Source organism: Poecilia formosa, unplaced genomic scaffold (genome assembly GCF_000485575.1).
Source record: "Poecilia formosa unplaced genomic scaffold, Poecilia_formosa-5.1.2 Scaffold103, whole genome shotgun sequence".
Taxonomy (NCBI): domain Eukaryota; kingdom Metazoa; phylum Chordata; class Actinopteri; order Cyprinodontiformes; family Poeciliidae; genus Poecilia; species Poecilia formosa.
Genome location: NW_006800042.1, coordinates 1,845,036 through 1,859,851, shown reverse-complemented (window position 1 = coordinate 1,859,851; position 14,816 = coordinate 1,845,036). Strand labels below are relative to the sequence as shown.

Genomic DNA, 14,816 nt, shown 5'->3' with positions numbered 1-14,816 from the left:
TTTTTTAAAACTAGAAATAAATACAGAAAAAATAAATAAATACAGAATTAATTATATTTGCCTCAATTAGATGTTTTGATTTCATTTTAAAGGCTAGATGTAATTATTTCACAATTTCATAAATCATTTAACGTTCCTGTTCTGGATCACAACATTAAATAATTTAACCTGTGAACTTCACCCATCCAGTGGACAGGATTAGACATTTTCTTACAAGTTTGCCAAACCTCTGGGGCGATGTATTTGCTGTGTTTGGTTTTTTTGTGCAAAATTAATGACACGTTTAAATAATTATTTCATAAGTTATTTATTTATTGTAGCTTAGCACTCTTCACTATCCATAGGCATCTAGGTCTCAGAGAATCTTAACAACAACTATTAAATTATAAATAGCCTTATAAAGTTTTTAAATTATAAGGCTACAAATTCACTGACAAAATAAAAGCTTCTTAAAATTAAAAAAAATAATAATGCAAAATGTTTGTGCTTTATTAACCAGAGGTTTTTTAATGTTATTTTTATGGTAGATACAATAGAAAACATCTAGCAGCTTTTGATCAAAAGGCAGCCATTAGACGTGTCTAAATACAGTCAGGGTATGTTTCTGAAAGTATACCAAATATTTTCTGGACCAAGAAAATATAAAGTAGTTACATCCATCTGTAAATGAATGTAAACATCATGAATGAAAATAGTTCTCCTTCCGAATTTCAGACTTCAATAAAATGCGATTTTACTTATAAAGTGCTTTATGAGGTGTCTGCACTGGGAACTGAAGGTCAGAGTGATGGCAACCAAACACAAAACGTTAAAAACTAAAGACGTCCTGCCCCCATTGTTAATGTATCAAAGACTCTAATATATTAAAAGAATTATGAAATGTTTTTGCCAAAAACATTTCATAAGGTAAGCTGCATAATTATGCGAAGGGTGGGGATGCTCAGAGCTGTGTCTGTGGTTCCAGTGAGTCTGAGAGCTCCTTGCTGCTGCCTCTAATGAACACTGAAGCCCTGTCAGGAGGACACAAATCACAGGACCATCTCCAGCTTCCATAATGCAATTTTACTGGGCAAAATGACATTGCTTATTCAAGGTGACTTTGCTAATCTCTTTTGGCTCAGAGGAAAGGTTTTATAGTAACGACTACCCCCTTTGCTCAAAGACCGATGGTGTCTGCATTGAGGCTGGCCTTCAATATTAACTATTGCAGCTTTTTTTGTAATCTAATTTATTGATTTATTTTTTTCAAAAACAATCTCACTCCTGATCCTTCCAAATAGATGCATACCGTTTAGTTTTTTGTTTTTTTTTCTCCCTTCCTTAAGCGACCAGAAATGTTCTAATGGATACATCTTAGGTTTGTTGGAGGAAAACATTGTTCCCTCCTATCTAAACAGTGAAGCTTGTTAAGGAAAACAAACTAAATTCTGACCTAAGAACTCCTTAATTGCACATGTCAAAGTTCGGCAGTGTCACCGAACCGGAATCACCTGTTGCTTTAGGATTAAGGCAAGACGGACAACTTTAGCTTAGTAAACATGGCACGTGGTGGATCTGGGTGAACCCTGTCTTTCAGGGAATCAACCGAGTGTACGATGAGGCGTGCTGTCAGCCATGATGAAGCTCTGAGGACACCCGCGAGCACGCGGGCGACCCACCCTCACCTGACCGCAGCTGACGAGACCCCGACATCTCAGACAGCCTGAGCAATCACAATCAAATCCTGTGACCCCGACACTGCCGCTTCTATTTTCTGTTTTCTCAAACTACAATCTGCAGCCCTCCAGCTTTTATTTTCCTTTTCTACAGGTCCATATTCATGGATGAATGGATGTTACGATCATTTCACTTTATAGTAAAGTTAAGTAAGCTAGGTGAACAAATGCATTTTAAAGAAACTTTACGTTATTTTAAGTATCACATGGCCGTTAAGAGAAGACGAAAGATGTAGATGTTCGAGGTTCAGAGCCGCATACCCAATTGTCTTCATTCAGGAAGAAAATAAAGTTATACTTTATATGGAAAGCATTTATGTGTTTCATAAAATTGATCTATTTGACCTCTTCTCTGTCATTTATTATAAAGTTTTGCCGAAAGTGACGAAACAATGGAAGTTCAAAAAAGAGAGGAACACTTATCGAAACAGTGATGGTTTTCGATAAGCAAAGTTCTTCCTTTCCTTACATGTTTAAACTATTTCTCTGTGATGGCATACTTTAATGTCCCTCAATAAAACAGGAATTCCTGCAACCTCAGTAAGATCCGACCTATCCCGCTGCTTTCAAAGACGAGCGAATGCGCTGAGGTCCGATGGGCGGTTTGCTCCATCGGCATCAAAAAAAGCAGGTCCGTTTCCTAAGTGGATAGAACCGCACATGATCCCATCGACACAGAAAGCCCGTGACCTCATCTGGAAAGCGGAGGCAGCCTATGACGTCTTCGGTCAGGAGATCTCATCAAACGCTGATGCTATTACCGACTCTAGAGAGAAAGAAGAGAGGACGGCTGTGGAAAATAAAGAAGCGTTTAACGCTGGGTGTTTCATAGGAATTGTATCACCCCACGAATTATGAGCGACTTCACAAGCTCAATTGATCTTAAGCTACGTATAAAATATGACATACAAATGTCAGCCCCAGAACAGGCTGACATTTGTCTTTCTAAAGTGAGAAATGTTAACATTAAACCTATATTTTCTGTCATTTCAGCAGAAGGTTAATAATTTCTATGATAGAATCTTCTGATCCAATGTAAAATATAAAAAAAATAAGAATTTAAATCACAAAACATAAAGGAAAATATAAGTGTAAGCTTCTCTGTCACGGATGTGTTATACACTACAAACGGTGGAGTTTAACTAACTGATGTAGAATTTGTATGTGTTTTGTCATTTTATTCAACATCTATGTTTAGAAACTGCATAGGTCCAGCAGCTAAAAGACATTTTTAAAAAATAATTTAATATAATTTATAAAATGTACTTAATTACGAAAATAAGTTCAAAACAAATTCATTTTTAAATTTTCAACCCAAACTGATAAATAAAATCTCTTTACAAAAATGTCTAATTGTTGAACATTTTATATTAAGTTTTTTTTTCAAGGAACAATTTTAATTGTATCTTATTAATCAAATGGAAGTGAAAAGGAAGTATCTGCACAACTGAAAGTTTATAGACAACAAGATAACAGCACGTACCTAAAATCAATCCAGATCATCTTCCTAAATACACATTTACTACCTTCAAGCTCAGATAGATCGATGCTAAAACAGCTTAAGGTCAGAGTTTCATGGCTGCAGCCAATTTGTTTGTACAAACATGTATAATGAATGCAGATCCTCTCCTTCCTAACACATCTCTGTTGTGTACTCAAGACAAGGAAGCCGTTCCTAACAACCACATCTTTTATTAAAAAAAAAATCTGGTTTGTGATTAAGGCAAAAGAAATGGTTGAAATAGTCTTCTTTTTAAACTTAACCGCAGCTAAGATTAAGATTATTAGTAACGATGACTGTCTCAAAAGCTAAGCTCGCTGGCAAGCTAGAAATAAAAACTATTAAACTGACTTCGAGCAATGCTACAACAACACTAAAACGTCACCACTGGTCTTCACCATTCCTCACTAACAGGTTTGCACTTATTCATTATACAGTCCACTTCTGTCTTAGTTACCACTGGATGCGATTTTTAGTTGAATACTGTAGCAATGCCTACAAGGACAGTCGATCCAGCTCATGTTCTCAAAAACCCAAGAAGACAGAGCACATCACCCCAGTTCTACAGGCCTTACACTGGAACTCTGTGGCCCAGAGAATAAACTTTGAAATACTGCTGTTAGATTATAAATCCATGGTTTATCACTTGTATTGCCTTGTAACAATGAATGCCTCAATGAATGTGAAAAATGGCTGAATTAAACATCTTTAAATAAGTGTGTTTTTTTTCATGAACAGACTGAACGTTTTACAGCTCTTAAGATATGTTTTCAAGAAAAACAATTAAAAGGTAAAATAGTACTTTTTCTTAATGTGCCGAGACATATTGCAACACAGTTGCTTGCAATGGTGACTTGAAGGATAGTTGGATAAACGGAAGGAAGGATGGGTGAATCAGATACTAACTTCAGCTTCATTAGGCAGCTCAGGTGTAAGACCATCCTTTCTTACCAAGCTTACAATATGAATAACACACATTGGTAAACACTCAACCTCCACTCAGTTGATGGGAAAAAATAACTAACTAACTAAAACGTTTCTTTTTTTTTTTTTTTTTTTTGCTTCCTTTTGCCCTTCATAAGGGACGTGGACACCATGTCCATTATGAAACCACCACAGAGTAACTCCTGTTTACAGAAAAAACTTGAATGAATTTTAAGTAGGAATAAATAATGCATTCAGCAGCTTGCAGTCACTTTACCCAAAGTTTTTTTTTTTCTTTTCTTTTCTTTTTCTTCGAGCGCTCTCATCAGTGGTAACCCAGCAGGGCAGCCATAGCGATGCAAACAAAGCACTTTGCCACAGATTTCCAGTTCAACGGCTGTGCGCCTGTCAATCGCTCGCTGCTTCTTGAGGTGCAGCTCAGGGATGACTCAGTTGCCTCCTCTCACATCCTCTCTCCTCTTTTTGGCGGCAGTGCAGAGTGCTTTAACCGCCTCAGGGCAGGTGGCTTCACGGCACAAAAGCATGAACGATCCGCAGCCAGCTCCGCTCCACGAATAAGACTTACAGTACAGCGGTGTCTGATATCACAAACTACATAACCTGGACATTTAGAGCGAGATAAGATTAAAAAAAAAAGTGTTTGCAACTAGGCATATACAAAAATATACTGGATTCTACAACGCATATTTTATATACTTGATCATTTTGTCAGTTTTCTTTTAATTATTATTATTATTTCTTTGCAGAAGTCTTCGCTTGACCGGAGATTAACGACAGGAAACAAACCAACTTCTAATAAATTACGATGAAAAAAAAAAAACTTATCCCAACATCCACTATGTTTGGAAATGAAGCTGGAAAAGTGCAAACAGGATCGCAAGGAAAACCACCAACTCATGCTCTTCTTTAGTCATCACGTTCAGCAGCTTTAAAACAAAAAGTATTTTTCTTACCGTCTTTATGGCGTGAAGAGTGGACTGAGCTGAAAGTAACACATTGCAGCAAACTCCGTTATCCCTTCATGGTAAATAGTGAAGCTCTTTCTGGGATTTTTGTTTTTGCCCCCCTCCCCCGATGAGGAGCAGGATCGGAGGAAACTGCCAGCGCACGACAGGGTTTTCTTTCTTTCTTTTTTCTTTTTTTTTTTTTTTTTTTTTTTTGTCTCTCTCCCCCCTCTGATGCAGTCCTGTCTGACTGCATGCAGCACTTCGGGAGATGAGAGAGTGTGGTTGTAGGAGAGCCAGAGAGAGGGGGCAGTGTAATCAATAATTGTATTTCATTGAGTGATGCGGGTAATTCCGTCTGATGGAACAATCTCGTTAGGAGACTGACGTGAAAAGCTGCAACGCATGAATGCTAAACAGAGAAGGAAATGTGTCATTTTGGAAGTCGGGAAGAGCCGCTGCCGCTGCTGCTGCTGCTGCTGCCTCTCTAACATATTGAACTCCAGCTCAATATGTTTGGGGCTAATAGGAGCAAAGGCGCAATGTACGTTTTGTTGCAAGTCTCAAAGACATCCCTAGTGAAGCATGGTAGCGGCAGTGGCATGCAATGTCGAAATTTTTAGTTTTATTTTTTTTTCCAATGAGCCTGAGAAGCTGCTCAGAATTGATAGGACATAGCTGAGCTCTGTTGTTTATCAGCTGCAGATCAAAGTTTTTTAAATTAATATTTTGAGCAAATAAGCTGACCTCACTATATGTAGAGGGTTATTTTTGCAAATTCTGCACAATTCTTTCCATCGCGTATATTTTCTGCTTTTTGCCTCTCTTGTGTGATTTTTCTGGATCAGCCTTAGTTGTTCATGCTAGACACTATTTGGAAGTTCACGTTGCACCTTAGAAGCATCTCTGTAGCTGTTGCATGTAGATTTATTTCTGCCACCGTGCAAACAGATCAACACCTGAGCATTTTAGCAGCTGTGTGGTTCAGTTTTGGGTCTCAATTAAAAGCTTCTGTTATGTATTATTCATTACTGTCACCGCTTCTCTCAGAATCCAGGTGCACAGTTAAATATGAACCTGTGCATCATTCTTAAAGGAGCATGTTTTTTGAAACACCTTTCAAGCCTTTCCCCTAATTGTAGATTATCTTCTGAATAATAAAATGGAACAGAGAGCAGTGGCTTATCTGGAGAGGGGAAGAAAAACACAATACTCTCAACACCATAAACATTCACTAGATTTGCTCTGTAGAGAAAAATATTTAGTTTATTTTTCTTTTTTTTTTTGCTTTTCTACTTGTCTAAAAAAATCATAAATGTGTCTAGAAAAAAAAACACTGAACAGATAAAGCATTTGAAATAAGAGCAATAATATAAAGTACATAATAAAGTTTTTTTTTCAGCTACATATCACATTATAAAGTTATTCCCTCATCAAAATATGCAGTCCTGCTTTGATTCTTTCGTGGATGTTTGAGGAATCCTTTAGTCTCCCTTGGCAACCACTCAGAGTGCATAAAACATTTGCTCTCACCAAACGCCACCTATTTCCACACAGCTCCTCCTTGGAGCTGCAGACTCCAGCTGAGCATCTGCATCACAGATCAACCCTCCCATACCTCCAAAATCTGTAATCACAAAATTAGCTGTGAAATGTGAATGACAGTGTAATTTTCTCTATCTCCTGGGACTGAAGAAAAAATGTTGAACAATTTGAGAAAAGTTTTACTCATTTGAGAAACATCGCCAACTTTTCCATTACTGAAACTGATTGCCTACTTTATCGCTATTAACAATTCATAAGGCCAATATTAACTTTTATATATATTGTTCTCTCAACTTAAGCCAAAACATGTTTTTGGCTCCAGACTTTCCTCCGGGAATTGGATCACGTAAAAAAAAAACTAAAAAAAAACATTGCATTCTCTAACTTCATAAAGTTCCCATAAGATGCCATAATACACTATTCTCAGCTGAAGAGTAAAACTACTGAATATCACATAACAGAGATTATACAGTCTATCTTATTTTTACTACTATTTCATACATTAAAGCATTCTCAATAGATGAGCTGACTCTTTAGCTGAAGTGTGAAACAGTGACTCCCTTTAAACCCGGTACTTCCGATCCTAATGCCTTTGAAACCGAAGACTGATTCCCTGAGAGAATAGAGGGAGGGAAATGAGGGGAATAGCCAACTGATGCAAGCACCAGGACATACAGCTCTACAGTATTTACATCACCAAAGGCTTGAAGCTACACCAACACAGTTAGAGATTCTGCTGCACTGTCCACTGCAAAAATGATTGTGTATCTGGTCGGGCTATTTCTGGTGCAAACACACCAAAGATAGGAGAGTGATATTACTCGTGCATCATTTTCGCTTCAAACACCATAGGATAACAAAGAAACACTGTTTAAACGGGAAATACAAAAGCTTGCAAATGCATGGATAGTAAGAAAAGTGCAGTTTGTTCTTTTTTTCTTTTTTTTTTTACCTGAATTTGAACCAGGAAGTAGTGACTTGGTGATTAGGACTGTGCCATTATTTGCTCTGGTTGTTTCTGTTGTAAAACACCCCCCCACCCCCAAGCCATGAGACTCCATTTACTTCTACAGGAGCGGTAGGGAGCACTTAGCTTAATGTACAGGACAGTAGAATGACTGTCACACACACACATGCACACACACACACACGCACATAAAGAGGCAGAACACTGAACATGAAAGAGACTGCTCTCTCTCTTATCCTTGCCACTAAAGCAAGCGCACACGCAAAAGAGATGCTAAAGGATTTCCAGTATTACAATGAAAACACTCTTCTACCATGTATGAACCATAGATGATAAAGGTCTGGTGTAAAGCGCAGAACATGCAAACATTCAAAGCAAAATGAACGGAATTTGGATTTTTGCTACAAATAATTTTTGTTCCTTATGCCTGAACTTAGGGGTCACATGTCCGGCACACAACAACTGCAAAAAATAAAATAAAAACAACAAGTAAATTTGTGCAAATGTTTGTAAGCACAACCAGTTTGACTTGGCTCATTTGTCACTCTTCTACTGAGGCTGTAAGGCAGCAGCCTGGATAAAGCTTGGAGCACTGACCCCGTTAGTGAGTAGATAGCCTTTGCAGCTAAGCAAGTCAAGTCAACATAATGAGGCCTGTTTGGCAAAACCTGGCTGTTTTAGCACCAGTTGAATTTATTGTTTCTAACTAAAAGTGCAATAAAAACAGTTTATTCAGTTTTGTTTTTTTTCCTTTTTGGTAAATAATGCAAACATATATAGCCAGAATTGTGGAGTGCTCACTTGCGCTGTCAACAGCTACTCCTGCCTTAGCAATAAATGACAGTAGAAAAAATATTTTCCATTTTCCAACTCAGATGTCAGCATATTTCCCTGAGTTCCTGCTTATAATATTTACCTAAAATATTGGGTGTTTTTAGTTTAACTTAAATAATACGGAATTCGCGCTTTGTTCTAGCTTTGTCAATTATGCGCTTCTCTTCTGCTTAACGCTCAGTGTTTGACTTCAGTTACCTAACTTGTTCTGTCCAACTGAATTACACCCCGTCGTCCCATGCTTTGCTGACTCTGACAGGTTTTCTTCCCGGGTTTCTCTGTGTTTAGATGGATTGCATCATTTTCTCCATCCCTGCTGAAGAAAACTGTTTTCCCCTGCATGATGCTGCCACCAGCATGTTTCATGGTTTGGATGGTATCTTCACACTGATGGGTAGTTTTGGTTTCATTTAATCATATAACCTTCTTCCATGTCACATTGTCATACTAAATGACACAAAAAAACGACAAAATATAAAAATTAATTAATTAATAAATAAAAATGCCTTTACAAGTTAACTTTTAGAGAATCACCTTCTCTTATAAAAAAAAAAACAAAAAAAAACAAAACATTTTTTTCATTGTATTTCCTGTGAAGCAAATCCCAGTCCTCATTGTCTCCGTTGTTACTCGTTCTCCATGCGTGAAACTGACCACAAACTGGATGCAGCGCTGCTTCTGCCTTGTGATCGATTTTCAGTAAGACACGTTCGCAGACTGCCATAACTCTTCAGGACAACAACTAATGGGCTGCCATCAATCGTAACATCGTCAACCCGTTTTTGTCACATGTGAGACAATAATGACCCCCTCTCTGAAAGACAGTGGAACCTGAACATGTTATTTGTCGCTGCTTGCTGCTTTCATATTAGTTTTCATTACTTGTTGATGGAGCAGGACTTCCCCCTCGGGACAGTCTAATCCATCACTTTTTTCTCTGCCAGTGACACCAATGTCCTTTGACGATGCTTGCATTAAATTCATCATAGCTGTGAAGCTCTGCTCTGTGTAGTCTGGAATCATTTTATACCGCATCAAACAACAGATGAGACGCAACAAGGCAGAATATTTCTTTTATTACACGTGGATGAAATTGACGAAACGAGATAAAGGGATCAGCTGGAGCAGTAGCCAACGTTAAACACGGAGAGCTCACCAGTCGGCCTCAACAAAGCAGAAGCTCTGCAGTGTCCACATTAGCTGGCAAACAGATGCGTCTCCAGTGTTTCTTTCATGTTCTCAATAAAGCTGGTGCTGCAGGGATTCTGAACGGATCTCTGGACTGCAGCACATGCATGAACAACTGCAAGTCTAAGCGAATGCAGTTAAAAAGACATTGGCGCACTTCAGTAGTGGGAATTATTCATGCAACATGTGGAAAGTTTCACCGGATTTGTACGTTCATTTAATGAATGAGTGTTCACCTTTAGCTACATTCAAACAATTTCTGATTGTATTATAGTCTGATCTTTACAGAAAAATTAATAACAATGGGATCTGCAGTGTCAACAGTGTGAAAGGTGAGTTGATTTGAAATTGATGAAACACAAATCTCTTGTGTAGTCTTGCTGTGAAGGTGAGTTGTGTCTATTGCTCAGCTGAGCACGATCAAGAAAGGGGCTTTAATACAAATAAACGGCACAGTTATTAGTTTTATTTAGTAAAAAAAAAACAATTTTCATTCCATTTCAAAAATTATTCCTTTCTTTCTACTGGTCTATTGCAAAAATTACCAATAAAACACTCAAGTTTGTTATTGCAACATGACAAAATCTGGGAAAAGATCAGAAAGACTGACACGTTTGTCATTCACTGTAAAAACACTACATTACTGCAAAACACTACCTACTTTTGCAAGGTCCTCTTTGGCCTCGTTTTAGTGGCTACGGCTGAGCTTAAATACCAGAGGGAGGAAAGCTAAATGGATTGTGATTATTGTCCTGGAACAGATTGAACAGACTATACACAAGAATATGAGCTGAATATCAGTTCAATCACACAAGATGCATTTTGTTTTCTAGTAGGAAGGTAAATGGGGTTTGAGGCAGTAATTCCAGTTTTAATCTAACAGTCATCTAAAGTACCAGATTATTGTTTTGTCTACCGCCTGTGAATTGAAGTCATTCTCTGACGTCTGTGAGTAAATGCAACTCAGATGCTGTTACTTTGCATTTAACAAATGGATGTTTTACTTAATAATACTGATATGATTGATAATAGCTTGAGAAGAAATCAATAAGAAATACTGATTCCTTTGTTTTAATAATGGAAACATGAATTGCACATGCCTTTTATAATGTAAAGGGGAATTAATTTACATTAATATTATTAATGTAAATTAATTGTATACAGATTCATTTGTTTTAATGATGGATACATGAATTATACACTTGTTTAATATCCCCCTCATGATCTCAAAAAGACCGATATAAATAAAACACAATATAAACAAAATATAAACAAAATCTATCACATTTAGGTTCCTCTAATGACATCAAGGTTTGATTACAGAGAGAATTGCATAATCAAGAAATCTCCTAAACAGAATATGTCTGAGGCCAATAGATTTAAGAATAAATAAATCAATCAATCAATCAATCAATCAATCAATCAATCAATCAATCAATAAATAAATAAATAAATAAATAAATAAATAAATAAATGGAGAAAGCATCCAAAAATTTAAGAGCAGATAAGAAACAAAGCCATTAATGTCTACCAGTCTGGACATGGCAACAAAGACATTTCTGAGACTTGAAACTCCAGAAAGCTACACTGAGAGATTTGATCCACCAATGAAGAAGATACTGAATAGTGGAGAATCTTCCCAGGAGTGGCCAAAAAGAACTCAGGACAACATCTAAAGCACTATAGGCGACATTTGATTATGTTAATGTTCATCATGCAACAATAACAGAAACTGGGGGGAAAAAATGGCATCCATAGAGGAATTCAAAGGCAAAAAATCACTGCTGACCAAAACGAACACAAAGGCCTCAGACTGCTACCGCCCCGTCTCCCCTGTCCCTCACAAAAAAAAATAAAATAAAATAAAAAACATCTTGCTGATTTCCAAGACTTTTGGAAAATCATCTGCGGACTGGCAAAAAAAAAAAAAAGTGAAACTTTTTGGAAGGTGTGAGAATTGTGAATTGTGTAGCATGACTAATGTGCAGGAAACAGATGAGACAGGAAAAAAGCTTAACAGCTTATTAAAAACACAGATGATAAATGTATGGATCTTAGATGCCAGGGATTCATTTAACAGACTCGCTGGAGAAAGAGAGAAGAAGATTAGAACTGGTCAGGTGGTTAATACATTGGGAATGAGGTCATCTTGTTAGTGGGGGCTGCAGTGTGGAGGTCAGCAGGTGGCAGTAGATCCTGAAGTGGAGACTGTGGCGGCTAAGGACAGAGATGACCTATTGTGGGAGGGCAGATAGGCAAGTATGGTACCTTGGTTACAGAGGTTTCTTGGCTAACTGTTGCAAGGAAAGACCAAAACATCAAGGAGAAAAGAGAGAAACATTTCGGTTGGGGATACTGAGCAGGAACAAATCACATGAATGCGTAAAGGTTTGGATATTGGGCCCAGAACGGACAACGAGACTGGAGGAACTATGATGCTAATGAAGTAATTTACTCCAGATGTGCCTCTGCCCAAGAAGAAGAAGAAGAAGAAGAAGAAGAAGAAGAAGAACAAGAAGAAGAACAAGAAGAAGAAGAAGAAGAACAACAACAACAACAACAACAACAACAAGAAGAAGAAGAAGAACAACAACAACAACAACAATGATCAGGACAAACATGATACATCCGTTGCTTCTTTAACAAAACTAACATATTTCAGACACTCACAACCCGGCAGCCAAACATGCCAGTGGCACTTTTCAGTTACAGGACGACTAATCACAGTTGATGGAAAAACGGATTGTTACCAAGAATCAATATTTTATTATAAGAAAATCCTTTTGTGGAATGTCCAGTCATCAATTAGTGATCCTAATGAGCTCAAGTTCACTAGGGTTATACAACAGGATAGTTGATCCGAAGCAAACCAGCAAGTCCTCCTTTGGATGGATGAAACTCCATTGAGATGCTATGACCTTAGACAGATATACAGGCTTGCAAACATTCTTATGTAGTTGAAGGAAAGCAGTTCTGCTAAGAAGAGCGGTCCAAAACCCATCAGAAGCAATACAGAAGATATTACTACAGAAGATATTACCAGTTGTCATCACAAACCCTTAACGGCACTTGATGCTGCCGAGGGTACATGGCACATTCTGGTTTAAGTGGTTAATTACTTATTCACATAGGGCCAAGTTGGTTTGGATAGCATATTCCCCTTAATAAATTAAATTATCAGTTGACAACTGTGTTTTGCATTTACTCTGGTTATCTTTATTTGATCTGCACATTTAATTATGACAACAAAATAAGCAAAAATAGAAAAGAATTTGGAAAGGGAAAACACTTTTCACCTCAATCCAAAGGAACATAAATACAGACAATTACCATTGTTATGTAATATAAAAAGAAAATACGAAAGAAAGCTCAGACATGTTGCATGAAGGTGTAAAGAATTTCCAAAAATGATAATTTTACCAAATGTACACATGTGTGAATTGTCTGCTATAAAATGGAAATAAGTAATCCCTGGAGGTTACAGCTTCCTGTCATTCAACAGGAAACCTGCACTCCCCGCCGAGCAGCTTGGATTATCCTCACAGTTACGCCTTCAGTTTAAAGCCTGCTTCAGCTGTCAACATGTGTACAGAGTAAAATGTGTGTGTATGTGTGCGTTTCTGGTGCTGCTTACAAAAAAATAAAATATCAATGCTGGTTATTAAACAGAGCATTAGACTTAGGCCAAACGTCGCCAGAATCAGTCGAGTTTCTGCTTATTCTTTACCGTCAGTTTGCTGTCTTCCACCGGTGCTGACAGGACATCCTCAGACAGCAAAGTACCATCAACCAGGTGGCGAGGAGGCTCGAGTCCAACAGCTCCTCTCCCTGCACTGCCACAGCTGAGAGAGACCATATGTCTCCTCTCCCCAGAGTCTGTCAGAGCTCAGGAGTGCCAGGCCATTAAGACACATCCTATGTGTTGTAATACTGTTAAGCACTTCATTTTCAAACCCAAGACAAAAGGTATATAAAATTTTATATAACTATAACAGAAATGGACTACATACAGTTTACCTATTATTTTTTTTCTCTCAGTTGAAATCTATAACCTTTTCTAGTCATTCAAACTGCAAGGTTCAGTTTATTTAGCATATGATTATGTGATTCTGCATTTTACAAAATAAAGTATAGTCAAAGACTTTATGCAAGCATACACTTTTTACCCAGACTAAAACCGTCTTGTGATTTAAAGTGATTCACAGCTGCATGTTTGAAGGCGTGCCTCTATTTGAAAACATAGGGACTGATTTCTTGCCCACTATTTGCAAACTTATCTTTAACTTAGGCTGATTGGATGTTTTTGTGGTAACAAGCTAACACCGCACGCTGTGAAGATTAATTTTCAAGCACCAGATTTTCACTTGAGTTTAGGTTTATCTTAGAGCAGACCAATTTTAACACTTTGGTTTTAGTATTTCTGATCACATGTTAATTGTGGCTGTCCTGCTGGAAGGTGAACTTCTGCCCAGGTCTTATGATGATGCTATCACCATGGAGATGGTGTGTTCAAGCTGATATGCAGTGTTAGTATGTTACCACACGTAGGCACCTTACCTGCAAATCAATACAGAAGACATTATCAGTCATGTCTGGTAATGTCTTTATGAGTCTTCAGAGACCACAGCCCATTCTTCCACATGTTTGCTGTATATTCTGTATGGCTTATGGTAAATCTCAAAGAGGGCTTTTCAGGTCAGGTGGAGAAGTCAATTGGTTGGACTGGATTTTATTTAGCAATGGGTGCTGAGTTGACTCTGTAGCTTTTAGCTTGCTGAGACACCCCAAACGATTTGTGAATGTAAATCTGATATCAACAACAACAAAAAGTGTTTACAAATGGGGGCTGAACATAAATACATGGACATTTTTTCAGATTTTTATTTGAAAAAAAAGGGGGGGAAAGAAAGGAAACCGCGTGTAACGTTGTTTCCTTTTCATAATTAATGATGTTGTTTTGGTCTATCAAATGAAATCTGCCAAAAATCCATTTGTATTTGAAGCTATTGTGTGATAGCTGTTATTAGTCAGTACCCGAAACACTGTGCTACCGTACAATCTTTATTCTGGGCCTATTTTATGGAGTTAGATTTGTTTCACAATTATTCAATCAAAAAAAAAATCATGTCAAACAAAAAAAGTAGTATTCAACCAAACAAATCTAACTCCATACTATT

The 14,816-nt window shown here is 37.5% G+C and overlaps 1 protein-coding gene across 1 annotated transcript in view; it reads right to left on the bottom strand.

Moving 5' to 3' along the window:
* Nucleotides 1-5,580, bottom strand: part of sv2ca (synaptic vesicle glycoprotein 2Ca) — a 33,114-nt gene extending 27,534 nt beyond the window's left edge. Inside the window, exon 1 of the mRNA XM_007559310.2 lies at nucleotides 5,115-5,580. The gene's annotated coding sequence lies outside the window, so the exon portion shown is untranslated. The remainder of the gene's footprint in view (nucleotides 1-5,114) is intronic.
* Between the last annotated feature and the right edge of the window lie 9,236 nt (nucleotides 5,581-14,816).